The following is a 12,114-nucleotide window of genomic DNA, read 5'->3' as shown; positions in this document are numbered from 1 at the left end:
CAACCACATCTCTGGGTAACATGTTCCAGTGCCTCACGACACTCATTATAAAAGACCTTTGTCCTTATATTTAACCTAAATCTACCCTCTTTAAGCTTGAAACTTGACAGTTGAATCCTTAGTAAACAAATAGTATACATCACCTAAATTGAAGAGTCTTCCATTTCTCCTTACTGCCAATAAATTCCATAAGGTGGAAACTGTTTAAGGATGACAAATATGTAAACGCTGCATGGCATGTGCATAAGGAGGAGCAATAAAATCATGAGTTGTGGGAAGGCAGAAGAGGATACTGTGCTTCATAGATGTGTGAAGGGAGGCATAGTACCTTTCTTCTACTTCTTCCCAGGCGTCTTCTTGTGGCCACAGTTGGTGACAAAGATGGACCTCTGATTTAACTGAGAATGACAATTTACATGTTTTTAGGGGTGCCAAAGTTTATGTTTGGATTTGGATCTTTGGAAACAGTTCTACCTTGCTTTGACTGAATATTGCTTAATTTCTTGCAAGTGAAGACGAACATAAGCTAAATAATAAGCAAAGGTAACTGTCCTGCTAGAAGAGCTTAAGCTGGCCTAGATGTATCTACACAGAGGGTGCAGGCAAATCCTTCAAGACCTCTGAGGAATGGAGCAAGGAAGACATTGCTATCACTTCTATATTTAAATACATTGATTGATTTTACTATAGAATCACTCTAATTTTCTGCGGAGGTTGATGTTTGCATGTGCAGAAGTTAGGTTTTGTGGTATCCTTGTCTCATTAGGAACTTTCTCATACTCATGGCAGAAAAGAAAATTCTTGACCTGGTTACAGAAGAAATCTATCTGCTTAAGTTTGCAGGTCTTGATGCCCGGACTTAATGTAGAATAATAAATGCAAGTGTCTGAGGGTATAGATAAGATCTGGGCTAATCTGGGAAGTTTGGGTGTATTACAGAGTTCTCAATTATATTATATTTGGGTTTTAATTATATTTCAAGATCATATTGAAGGCAAGAACAAAGGATATTTAATTTGGATGTTAAAATACTTGAACAATCAAGGAGGCTACTCCTTGGAAATGAATGAAATACCTTCCTTTTTGGGTTTTCTGCTATTTGTAATAAAATTATCCAGTGCTTCTGTCACAATATTTCTAAACAAAGCAGGAGAAGAAACATGTTTCAATCCTAATTAGCTAACAGGAGAAATATTTTAGCTTTTGCATCAAATCAACCCAAGTAATTGACAGCTGTAGTAAAGTCTGTAGTGTATTGCTGCTGACTTCTCACTTGTGTTTTTCATGGGAAGAAAAGCAGTGGACTCTTTTACCTGCAAAGAACATATTTCACTGTCAGTAGAACAAGTGGCACGCTTTTATTTAAGCACGGTGATTAATTGATTGCTGGATAGGAGTTTATTTTAAAAAAAAAAGTTTTAAGAACTCCATCTGTTTTGAACGAAATGTTCGTCTACTTTTCTGGACTCCATACCCATGTAATCCCTGAAGCTCAGCATTTGAACAGTGTACAATGTACGTACAGCTTCAGTTAACATAAACTCCAGCCTGCTTCTTCCCAGAGACCACAATGTTTTCTAAAAATTTGCCCCACAGTTCATAAAAAAATCTGGTAAATTTTCTGCATATCTTAGTGAATTTTAACACAATTAATTGTTGTTAATTACATTATTTATCTGTTGATTTGTTTTTTTATTTCTCAGAGCACGAGGAGGGGAAGCTCCTGAAAAGTCTGTTCTAAAGCAGCAGTGCTCCTGCAGCATTGCTGCATGCTCTTACTGAAATTCCAGTGCTGCAATAATTTGAAGAGCAAGGAAAAAGAGGGATTGGCTTTCATCTTGGGATAAGAAAGTTACTGTAGAACTGCTTTTTCTTTCTCTGTCTCACTTTATGCTGACTTATCGGTACTCCTGTGTATAGTCATTTATTTTGATCCTTATTTCCCCAGAAAAACTTGCTTGCTTCTTTCCCCTGTATTGCTCTACCTTTTCTACTTCAAGCTATTTCCAAGGATGTACTTTTTCCCTTCTACTGAGGACGCAGCAGATATGCTGCAGTAATTATTTTTATTGCATGTTGTTTTTTCATTACTCTCTTCTTCTCTCAATCTCATGTCAAACAAAAGCCTTATCTTTTCTCTTAAGGCCTAACTATCCTTGTTTGTAGCACTGTGAGCTTGGCTCTTATCATCAATAAGTACCTGGCACTGGTCATGGTAGGTTCCTTCAACCTGTTTTTTTTTTGGTTTTTTTTTTTTTTTTTTATGCTTTTGAACAAGTCCTTCCATGCTGTCTTCTGCTACTGCAGGTGCTCCTCTACCACTGAAGTGGCCCTGTTGCTCTCTTCTAAAGCCTGTTTGCAATTCTCTTTAAAATTTCTCTAACAACTACAATAATCTTGCCGTATGCCAGGCTGTGATGCTGAGCACTATTTTCTCATTGCTTCCCGAGTTTTACCTATGCCCTTTACTTGCATTCAGGCCCTAAAGCTAGCAGTGTGATGCTCAACCTCCTCAGCTGCTCTGCCTCCTGATTATGTGCTGCAGCTATTGAGGATCACACATTTATCCATCTGCTGGCTTGTTTTTATGTACCTTGCAATTTCAGAGATGTTATGCAATTGATTATATGTGTACATATAAAAATTTGTGTTAAGACAGAATAGTGATATGTTTGTTTTTCACTGTGACACAAACAGTGGTGGCATTCAGCTGTATGGCTTGTACTTGTCCTACAGATGCTTCTGTGGCCCCTATGTGCTGGGTGTCCAGCATAGGCTTCCTTCCTGATTTTGAAACTTTGTTTGTTCTTTGCCTGTTCACTTGATTTCCTTGATATGGGATGTATTTATAAAGCATACAGAATATTAACAGCTATAGACTGGAATCGGTAGGGATAAGTGATAACTGTTATTAGAAGTCTGTTTTGACTGATATTCATTATGAATATCAAAGGCATAAATATAAAAATTCCAGTTTGTCATATTTATTTGACTGCTACTTGGGCCTAACTTGTCAGTGCAAGGAGAAAATATTTGAGTAATATATTCATAAACTAAGAAGAAAAAAATAGAAATCTTTTCCTTACACCAGACATTAGAGGGGTTTAAATAAATTGGTATGTGTCATTTTAAAATAAATTATAATTAGAAAAGCACTAATAGAAATGACTTATCATGTTCTTAAAAAAAAAAAAAAAAAAGCTAGGCTTTTTCAAAAGACTTTTGTACTTTTACCATCTAAATGTTAGTCAAGCTATTTAATTATTAATCATTGAAGGCTAGAAATATATTTTAATTATACATTTCTTAGACCACAGAAGAAAAGCTATTTAATGGGCAGAAAAATGATTTAGTACGTGTAAAACTTAACATTTTATAATATCACCAAGAACATTTATTTTAAATGTTTCCATGTTCCAGTCCTGTCTAATTAATATCTAAGTGCCAGTGCACTAGTTATATTCTTTTGCTTTGTAATCAGCTCAGCTGAAGTTTTTTTGCTTAGTTGCCCTTGTCTGGAGCTTCAGCAAGCTACACAAAGAAGTGAATAGGATGCTGGGTGAGGGCTCTGGGATCCTGAGGTATTTCAAGAGCAAGGTTCGGATATGATAATGAGGAACCGTTTCTGTTACAGATGAACATGAACGATTGTTCATCATTAAAAAATACGCAAAAGAGGGTTTTGAAAATACAAGTGCACTTATAAAGCTTATGTCCCTCAGTTCTACGTTTTCATGTATAACAAGAGAAGCACATAGTGCAGGCTTGCCTCGCACTTAGGAATGCTCACTTGAGCAAATTTTCTAATGCCTTCTTAAATTTTAGTTCTATTCAAGAGCTAAGCTGAAGGAGAGGCCTTCAAGCTGAGCAATTGTTATCTGTGCAAAATATTGATTCTAAGCTAGCCAATATATAATCAAAATACAGACTGAACTAGTGACGTGAACAAATAGTTTCATCTTTGAAGCTTGGCTTTATCAAAACGAGCTCATGTTGACTCTTCAGGTGAAAGGGTATTTCAAGTGCAAAATGGTGTTCTGCCAGGTGTTAACTGTTACTTCACCCTCTCACGCTCTCTTGCCGCATGGAGGTGCTGGGTCATTCTTTCATTGATTAGACAGTGATGTCAGATTGTGATATGACCAAGTTATATAGACCAGATCAGCATCAAGATACAAGAAATCCCTATTTTATTCCTTTCTAAAATGGTTGCAAAATTTTTCTCTACTGTTCTCTAGTTTCTTGCTATGTCTTTTCTGCTCCTCTGTGAACAACATGAAAGCATTGGTACAGTCCTAGATGCTTCACCAATTCATTTGTTCAGCTTCAGATGAACCTTTTGATTTAAGTAATGCACACTCCAGATGGAGCGGATTCTCCTCTGAGATGTCATCCATTTGAAAATAATTTGTTGAGGAGAAAAATATAAACAAAAGCTTGTGTGATGATTGTGAAATGGCAACCTCATAAATGAAATTGCAAATACAATGCCTGCTAGAATCAGAGAGAACTTGCCAAATTTTCTAACAAGTAAACAGCTAATTTCACTTCAAGGAACTCAAGGGAGGGGGTTGTGTAAAGGGTATGAAGTGTAAGCATCACCTGTAGGTAAGCTGATCTAAATGGGGAGAGCCTGAAGAGTAGTCTACTATTTTAGTCTACTATTACAGTCTTGTAGGGTGGGGATTATATAAAGGTCTAACTCAAAAGTATATATATAAGTTATATAAAGTGTCTAACTCAAAATGTTATTGTGCAGTACACTTCAAGAAAGGCTGCCGGTATGAGGCTGACTCAACTGTGCCATGTGTGTTCAGTTTTCCTAACAGTATTTTGTGTGAGGACATGGAAGGGATGGGAACACCCTTGACTTGGAGTAAATCCTGTGTGTATGACCAAGTGATGCTCTGAAGCATGAAGAGAGTGATTCAACATGGAGATAACTCATTTGATTCTCAGCTTTCTTCTCAGATCCCCAGAGCTGTCTACATTGCATTTGGGTCTGTAGCATCATTTGTCTTTATGTCTAGCTTCCTCAGCCCAGTGAGGACTGGCTGGAGTCTGTGCCAAGCTGTTAAACTGGAGCAGTAGAGGCACTGCTGCATGCCCTGCTTTGCTACCATAGAGTTGGTGATTTGGGAAAGGGGTCAGTGAAAAGCTGCTGCACCTAGATGTGGCCGACTATTTGTTCCCCTTCTCCTTGGCTAAGACAAACCATAAACACTGTCTAAAGGTTTGGAATATTGGCTTCCATGAGCCACCCTTTTACCTTGCTAGTTACTGTGCCAGGTGGCTAGTTACTGTGGGATGGGTGTACCAGGGCTTTTTACAGTGTGTAGGATAGTTATGGTAGCTGAGTATCATAATGAGTTTTCAGTGTTAAGTAACTTCTCAAAGATCCTTGCCTTGGTATCAGCAAGATCCAAGGCAAGGGTTTAAGATCTCGCAAGGTAGCTTCTTTTAAACACAGTCTAATTTTGGATTTCAGTGTGTTATACTCTGTTTGTTTTTAACCTGTTTTTCAGTCTTGGAGCTTAAGATTTGATAATTACTTTCACTTTTCCCTTAATGAAATCCATTTAGATTTGAGTGTTCATCTGCTGCTGGAGGTGTCCTCTAGGGAGTAACACATTCAGAATCTTTGTTTTCAAGAAAGAAACCATCCCAAATATAATGATAATAGGCTCTTTGGGAGTGCTGTTTTGTGAGATATGCTATGGGCTGGAAAATATCCTTTGCCAAGCAATAAGACAAGTATAGGAACTGGTATTGTTGGATTATGATCCCAACGGCACAAAAAAGGAGGACCCAGGTACCTTTACATTAGTAATGACACTAGACAGCCTTGGGCAACTTCCAAAATGTCTCAAAGTGTTGACTTTGTGATCATCACTGAGAATAACTCCTCATCTTATGAAATGCCATCAGTATGGCTGAGTCTAATCTGTGGAAGAGATCACAAATTGCATTTTTTAAAATAACAATTATCTGTGTATGAATATTGTTGTGATCAGAAGAAAGTCATCAAAATATTGAGAGAGTATCATTTTACGATGTGGATTTTGTGGGTCATTTGTTTCTTTGTTTCTTTGTTTTTTTTTCCATTTTCCTAATGCATCTGTATCCTTATAGAGTCTTTGGACTTAAAGTTGGTGTGGAGTTGGGGCTAAATGGGGCTGAGAGCTGGGAAGAAGCTAAAAGGAGAATTCTAGGGAAAAGGAGAAAGCTGTTGTTAAGAAGTAGTCTGAACAGGATGTGCTTTGTAGATCCAGCTTGGAGTTGCCAGCCTCTGAGTCAGTTCCGGACATGCTCAAGATTAGAAAGTAAGTGTTAAGTATGGCTGTGCCCTTGAGGCAACAGATAGCAATTCAAAGTTTGATTTCTTTTCTTTTTTTTTTTTTTTTCTTCTCCTGCTGCTTTGAGATGTTTCTGACAAGAAATACTGCCCTTCTGTACGTGCTGGTGGGGGGAGAGAGTCAGAAGGGAGACAGTTCTGCTTGAAGGTTCTGCTCTTTTGGTTCATCTCTAAATCCAATATTATTCTAATGCTTTATAATGCTCTTAAAGAAAAGCAAAGTTTAGCCACTGATAAGGTTTTATCTACAGGTAAACCATTGCCTTTCATTGTAAGAAAACTAGACTTTAGGTATTACGAGCCTATAAGAAATTGCTTCTTTCTGCTTTCCAGATTTGGTGAGCTTTTAGTATGAAAGTGGTGGTGATGGGGGAATTGAAGTAGAGGGAGCAAAAAAGACAGTATCTGCCTAACTGCAAATACAAAATGGATTTAGAATTTAATAATGGTAGTGAGCAAAAGGATGGGACTTGAGCAAGTGGAAAGCCTTGATGGCTTTGACAAGCCTTTTCTTTATTCTCTTGAGCTAAGTGTGTCACTTGACAGGCTGGCGTCAGGGTACAGTTAGATTCTGACAGGCTAATTTGAGCTTGTGGTTCCAATGAAGCATGCATACAGTACTCATTATATTTAGTGACAATCAGTGTCATTTTCTGCTTAAATGCAGACAGCTCAATACATTCATTTAGCTGCCTATCTGTAAATGATGCAAGCAACCCTATGATGAAGGTGAAGAAAAAGAGTGAGTTAGGTCAGGGGGTTTATTTGTGCTCTTTATAATGCTTGCGGTCCAGCAAGAAAGTGGGAGGTTGACAATTAAGCTGATCTGAGAAAGAATGGGAAAAAGAGAGGCAAGAGGGTAATTGCTGTGATCTGATATTTCATGTGGCAAAGTGAGAGGACTTGTCCTTTCTGCAGTAATTGGTTATAGGCTGAAAGGATTGGCAATGAAATTTTCCCTGCTTACCAGAATCTGCCTCCTGGGCTCTGAGTAAGCAGTAAACCTCTAATTGCTCTCTAATCTTAATAAAGCTGCATCCTGTGATGGTTTAAACTATGCAAAGTATGTATGTGGAAATGCTTATTGAAAAGACAACCAGATACATGTCATGGTGCAACTCTGGTAGGGCATAGGGCTGTCAGAGAAGATGCCGACGAGGATTTACTGAAATGCTAGCTGCATGGGGAATATGTCACCGTAAGGTGTCATTCCTACTACTGTTTTTACTGACTGAATGCAGATTTACTGTATCCTCCTATGTTGGTAAGCTTTTCAGGAATGCAATAACTGATGAGATGGCTGTCTCTTGTATCTGTTTGATGTCTGTAGTAGGAGACTGATAGGGTACAATGACCAGGTGGTGAAAGCTCCTTTTGGGTTGGAGGGGAAGCTGCAGACAGATTTATTTTTCACTCTACAGGAAGTACTGTGGATCAATGGATGCAAAAGATCTTTTATTTTAAGTATCTCTGTGGTGCAGGCCTTTTTTGGGGGTTTACTGCTACAAGAGTTCAAGGCCTGATCGTGACTATCACTAAAGACGAGTGTGTTACCTCTTCCTAGTTTCCTCCTCAGGGTCAAGAAGATGAGAGAGAGTTTCTGGTTTTTATGTAAATATCATTCAGGGTAGTGGTGGGGAACAACAGAGAATATCTCCTTTTGTCTTAGAACTTCAATGATTTTTAGGTTGATCTTTGCATCTGTGTCTGGGACTAAAGCTATACCTCTCAATACAAGGGTAGGAGACATAGAATCATTATCCCACTGTCCAAATGTGAACCACCAGAGAGCAATTTCTGTTCCTGTTTGCACCAAGTAGTCTGGAAACAGAAGGTCTGTCCAGATGGAAAGTGTAAAATACTGAAAAAAAGAGCGACTTGCAGCCATTGCTGGTAGGAAGAAGGCTCAAGCTGTCTTTTCAGAGGAATGCTGGGGACAGCAGCCAGCTGTACTGGATGCTATAGGAAAATAGGAATTTGACCTGTGATTTGACCTGTGTGCAGGCTGTCACTTTGGAACAAATAATCATTAGTATTACAATTCTGATATTAGAAAGATAAGTGATGAACAATTAAGAGAAAAGGTTTTGTGGTTTTTTGTTTTTTTTTTTTTTTTTTTTTTTTTAGTGCTAGTTATTTGCATGTCCTCAATATCACTCAAATTTATTTGGCATCAAAAATCAATACATAAATGTCTCACAGTGACATAAAGAAGAAGAAATATGACTTTTCAGTGCAGAGTTGTCTTGTTTGCTAAGTATCTATAACTTCAGTAACTTAGGGTTAGGACCTGATTTTCTGCTTTGTTACATCATATTTGGCTAGTGCTGTACTCTTAGCTTTGCTCTGCTGTAAATCTAGCAGAAGGGGGACTCAATGACATTTCTTCTCTCTCTTTTCCAACTTTTAAATTCCCTTTTGAAAAGATGGACTGCAAAAAATACCTATACTATGTACTGTCTGAATCTTTATTGCACTGAAGAAGAAGCACATTTGTAATGCTGCAATGATGTCTTCCATTTTTTTTCCTTCTGATCTTGAATGAAGTCCGTGTGTGAGGCAAGTTACATAGACACTGTTCTCCTTGACTGTTGCTGCATTTGTCACGATTAATGGTACTCTGGTATACTCCTAGAAATGAGAAATGAAGATGTATAAGGCCTAAGTGTCTTGGGATCCTATCAGTCCTTGTGTTACTGTAAGAGATGTATTACACATTCAGGATGGCTCTACCATTTTCTGAGTCTGGCTTTTAACTGTTGTTTTTACTAGTGGTGGATTTTCTTAAAAAATATTTTTCCAAGAGCCGTTCTTCTAAAAAGTGACGTTTTTATAGAAGCTGAGGAATATTTAATTTGTATCTCCAGTTACAAATAGTATCCACTGGAATCTAAGAGAATATAATTCTCTATACCTGAGGAATGCGATAATTTTCTGTAGTCTTTAGTCAGTATTATATCATAAGAACTCTTCTCCAAGATGTTTCTTCATCTTGCATCAACACAGTCTTGCATTTCTCTGTAAGGTTATGTTGATTATGTGCTAATGTAATTATGCTGTCATTCAAAATGGAGATCAGCATTTTAATGCTAATGCACTGATTTTAACTTTGGAAAGAAACCTCTGCTTAGCACCATCAAAGCAAATCTGTGTGACACATGTCACAGTTTGGAATTGATCCAACTAGGTGTTGAATTGTAAACACCTTGTTTCCCCTCCAGTTTTCAGAGGCTGAGATGTAATTTATTCCAATCAGGATGTACTTTGACAAGCCAGCTGAATGGGATGCAGCTGCTGTTAAAATATTTCCAACTCCACGCTTTTCAGGTTTTCCCAGATGTCATCATCTTCAGAGCTCTCCATGCTGGTTCTGCTGGCAGCTCTGACAAGGGTTAGAAGGAAGTGGGAGTGGGATGAGCTGCAAGGGGAAGAAGCCCATTATACTCACTATATAGTTAGATGGACAAAAGATTTTGATTGGAAGAGCCATCTCCACTGATGAATAACTAATTCACTCAGATGCTGAATCTAGTACTTATTGTGAGTTTGATGAACACTTGAAAATTCTGTATGTGGAAAGACTTTCATAATAATGACTAAGACACTGTGAAGTAATAAGCCTTTAAAAACTGCAGATGTTACCTGAGATGAAACCTATTTTTGTTTCAGAATACGAAAACTTTGAAGACCAAAATATTTTCCTCTATTTCACAATCCTAACAGGTAATAAGCACCGCAGTAGACTTCATGTATAAATAAATATGCCTGTCTCCTAAACCAGTCCTCCCAGTTCAGCTTGATTTTTGCTTCATAACTTTTAAAGGAAGGTTTTTACGGATTGTCATTGTCCTTCTGCTCTGGCACTGTCATAGAATTATCTTCACTTTGACAACATCATTTCAGTTTGGATAACTGGATTGGAAAATGTATATGGGTTCAGTTGGTTAATGTTTGTCCTCTTCTGGAAAGATTCTCAGTCTGTTGTAGAAGCAGGTTCTAAAACAGGTTCCATCTTGAAATGTCATAGCTTGTTAAAAGATGAGATCAGAATTATTCCATGAGATTTGTAGGAAGGGTATAAATCTGAAATGTTCTATGAAGCTGCGTGCATTTTCTGAAACTGTATCATTGGACTCGCAAGGCTGAATAAGTTAAGGACTACCCCACCCTTGGCCAAAGACACATGCTTAGGGGGTCTTTTGCTCTAAGGATTATCTGGCTATGTAGTTGACTTCAGTGGAGCTCAGACTTCCTTGCTCTATTAAAGTGATAGCACTCATCTTGGCTATTTGTTTTCCCTTAAAATAGCTTATTTTCTTCATAACCTAATCTTCTGTTGTCAGTATTTCTATTCCAATAGTGATGTAAACTGGGAGGGAATGAGATGGAGTTACATTTTTGTCAAAGCAGAGAAGTGAAGTTAGAACTGGCTCTTGAGTTTTATTGACTCTTGTAGCCTTTTTTTTTGCCCTGAATGCTAAAAGATAGGAAATTTCAGTCCCTTATCTATGCTTCATGTATAAAGCATTTTTATCTTGGGAGTAAATTGTCAACTGTTATTCCTGTGCTCTTTAATAGGAGGGAAAAGTGAAGATCGTAATAAAGAGATAAATTATTTTCCTCTTGGAGATCAAGTTGCAAGGAGGAAACAAGCAGTCTGTAAGTAAAGGGATGTTTCTGAACAGAGCTAGGGGGTTAGATTAGGTTAAACTTGCAACCCGTTCTGTATGAATGCTCCACTTACGCAGAAGGTCTTCCAAACTCCAGCACACATTGTATGCTGCTTTGGGACTTGGTCTGGAAAAATCTTCCATGAATGACTTTTAGGTATTCACGGTTCTTACTATCTAAGGTAGTAGAATAGAAGAGTAACTGTTGTTTTTATGTTAAGAAAAATACAGTTTGACTGTGAAGTCTGAGTAGACACAGCAAAACAAACTCTGATGGATAATTCTTCAGCTGAGATGGAAAATTTTCCTTATATCCGAAGGAACCTGCTACTAAAGTTTTAAAGTATGTAACAGTACTTTTTGTGTTAGAGCCATCTGGATTGCTAAACTGCCAATTAATGTGATTTTTAGCAGTGGCTGCTGTGATTCATACTCCAGTTTGAAGAGCTGATATACGCTAGCTGTTGATTTCACATAAATGGAAAATAGAGTCTTGCTAGTAACTTACGATAACTTTCAGGCTGTAGGGGTCCTATTCAGAGCAGAACATTAGTAATCACTAGCAAGTCTTTGGTCCAGCTATACTACTTAAGATCTCATGAAATAGATCTTTCAAGTTTGCTAGTATGCATACCTTTCTTGAGAAATACAAATCTGTGACTATTTTTTTTTCCCCAAAAAGCCTTTTTATGAGTTCTGCTCCAAAAGGAACGCCACCTTTTTTATTTTGCAGATTCATGACACTAGAGGTGGATGTAGATGGTATGAGAATAAAGGTTGAACCTTCCCACAAATATTGTATTACATTTTTGTTGCTGTGTGACAGCTGGCAGCAGAGAGGCATCTGATGTGGAAGTGTGCATGAAGCAAAGGTGTGTCACTGAATTCCTCCATGTGGAAAAATTCTCCCCCATTGATCTCCATCAATGTTTGGTGAGCACTTGTGGAGACTAAACAGTAGGTCTGAGCACAGTGTGGCATTTCAGGTGCTGGTATATTTCAGTGAGTGGTGACAGTGATGTGAAAGACAGGCCACATTCTGTACAGCCATACACAACTACCACACCACAAAATGAGAAGCATCTCAAT

At 37.9% G+C, this 12,114-nt stretch overlaps 1 long non-coding RNA gene across 4 annotated transcripts in view; it reads left to right on the top strand.

The window, feature by feature from the left end:
- Nucleotides 1-12,114, top strand: part of LOC122160925 — a 72,976-nt gene that overhangs the window by 46,400 nt on the left and 14,462 nt on the right. The gene's annotated exons all lie outside the window — the stretch shown is intronic.

Source organism: Centrocercus urophasianus, unplaced genomic scaffold (genome assembly GCF_019232065.1).
Source record: "Centrocercus urophasianus isolate 14NV4802_14NV808 unplaced genomic scaffold, USGS_Curo_1.0 seq_10, whole genome shotgun sequence".
Lineage (NCBI taxonomy): Eukaryota > Metazoa > Chordata > Aves > Galliformes > Phasianidae > Centrocercus > Centrocercus urophasianus.
Note: the sequence above shows the minus strand (reverse complement) of the source record. Positions and strands in the feature narration are given on the sequence as shown.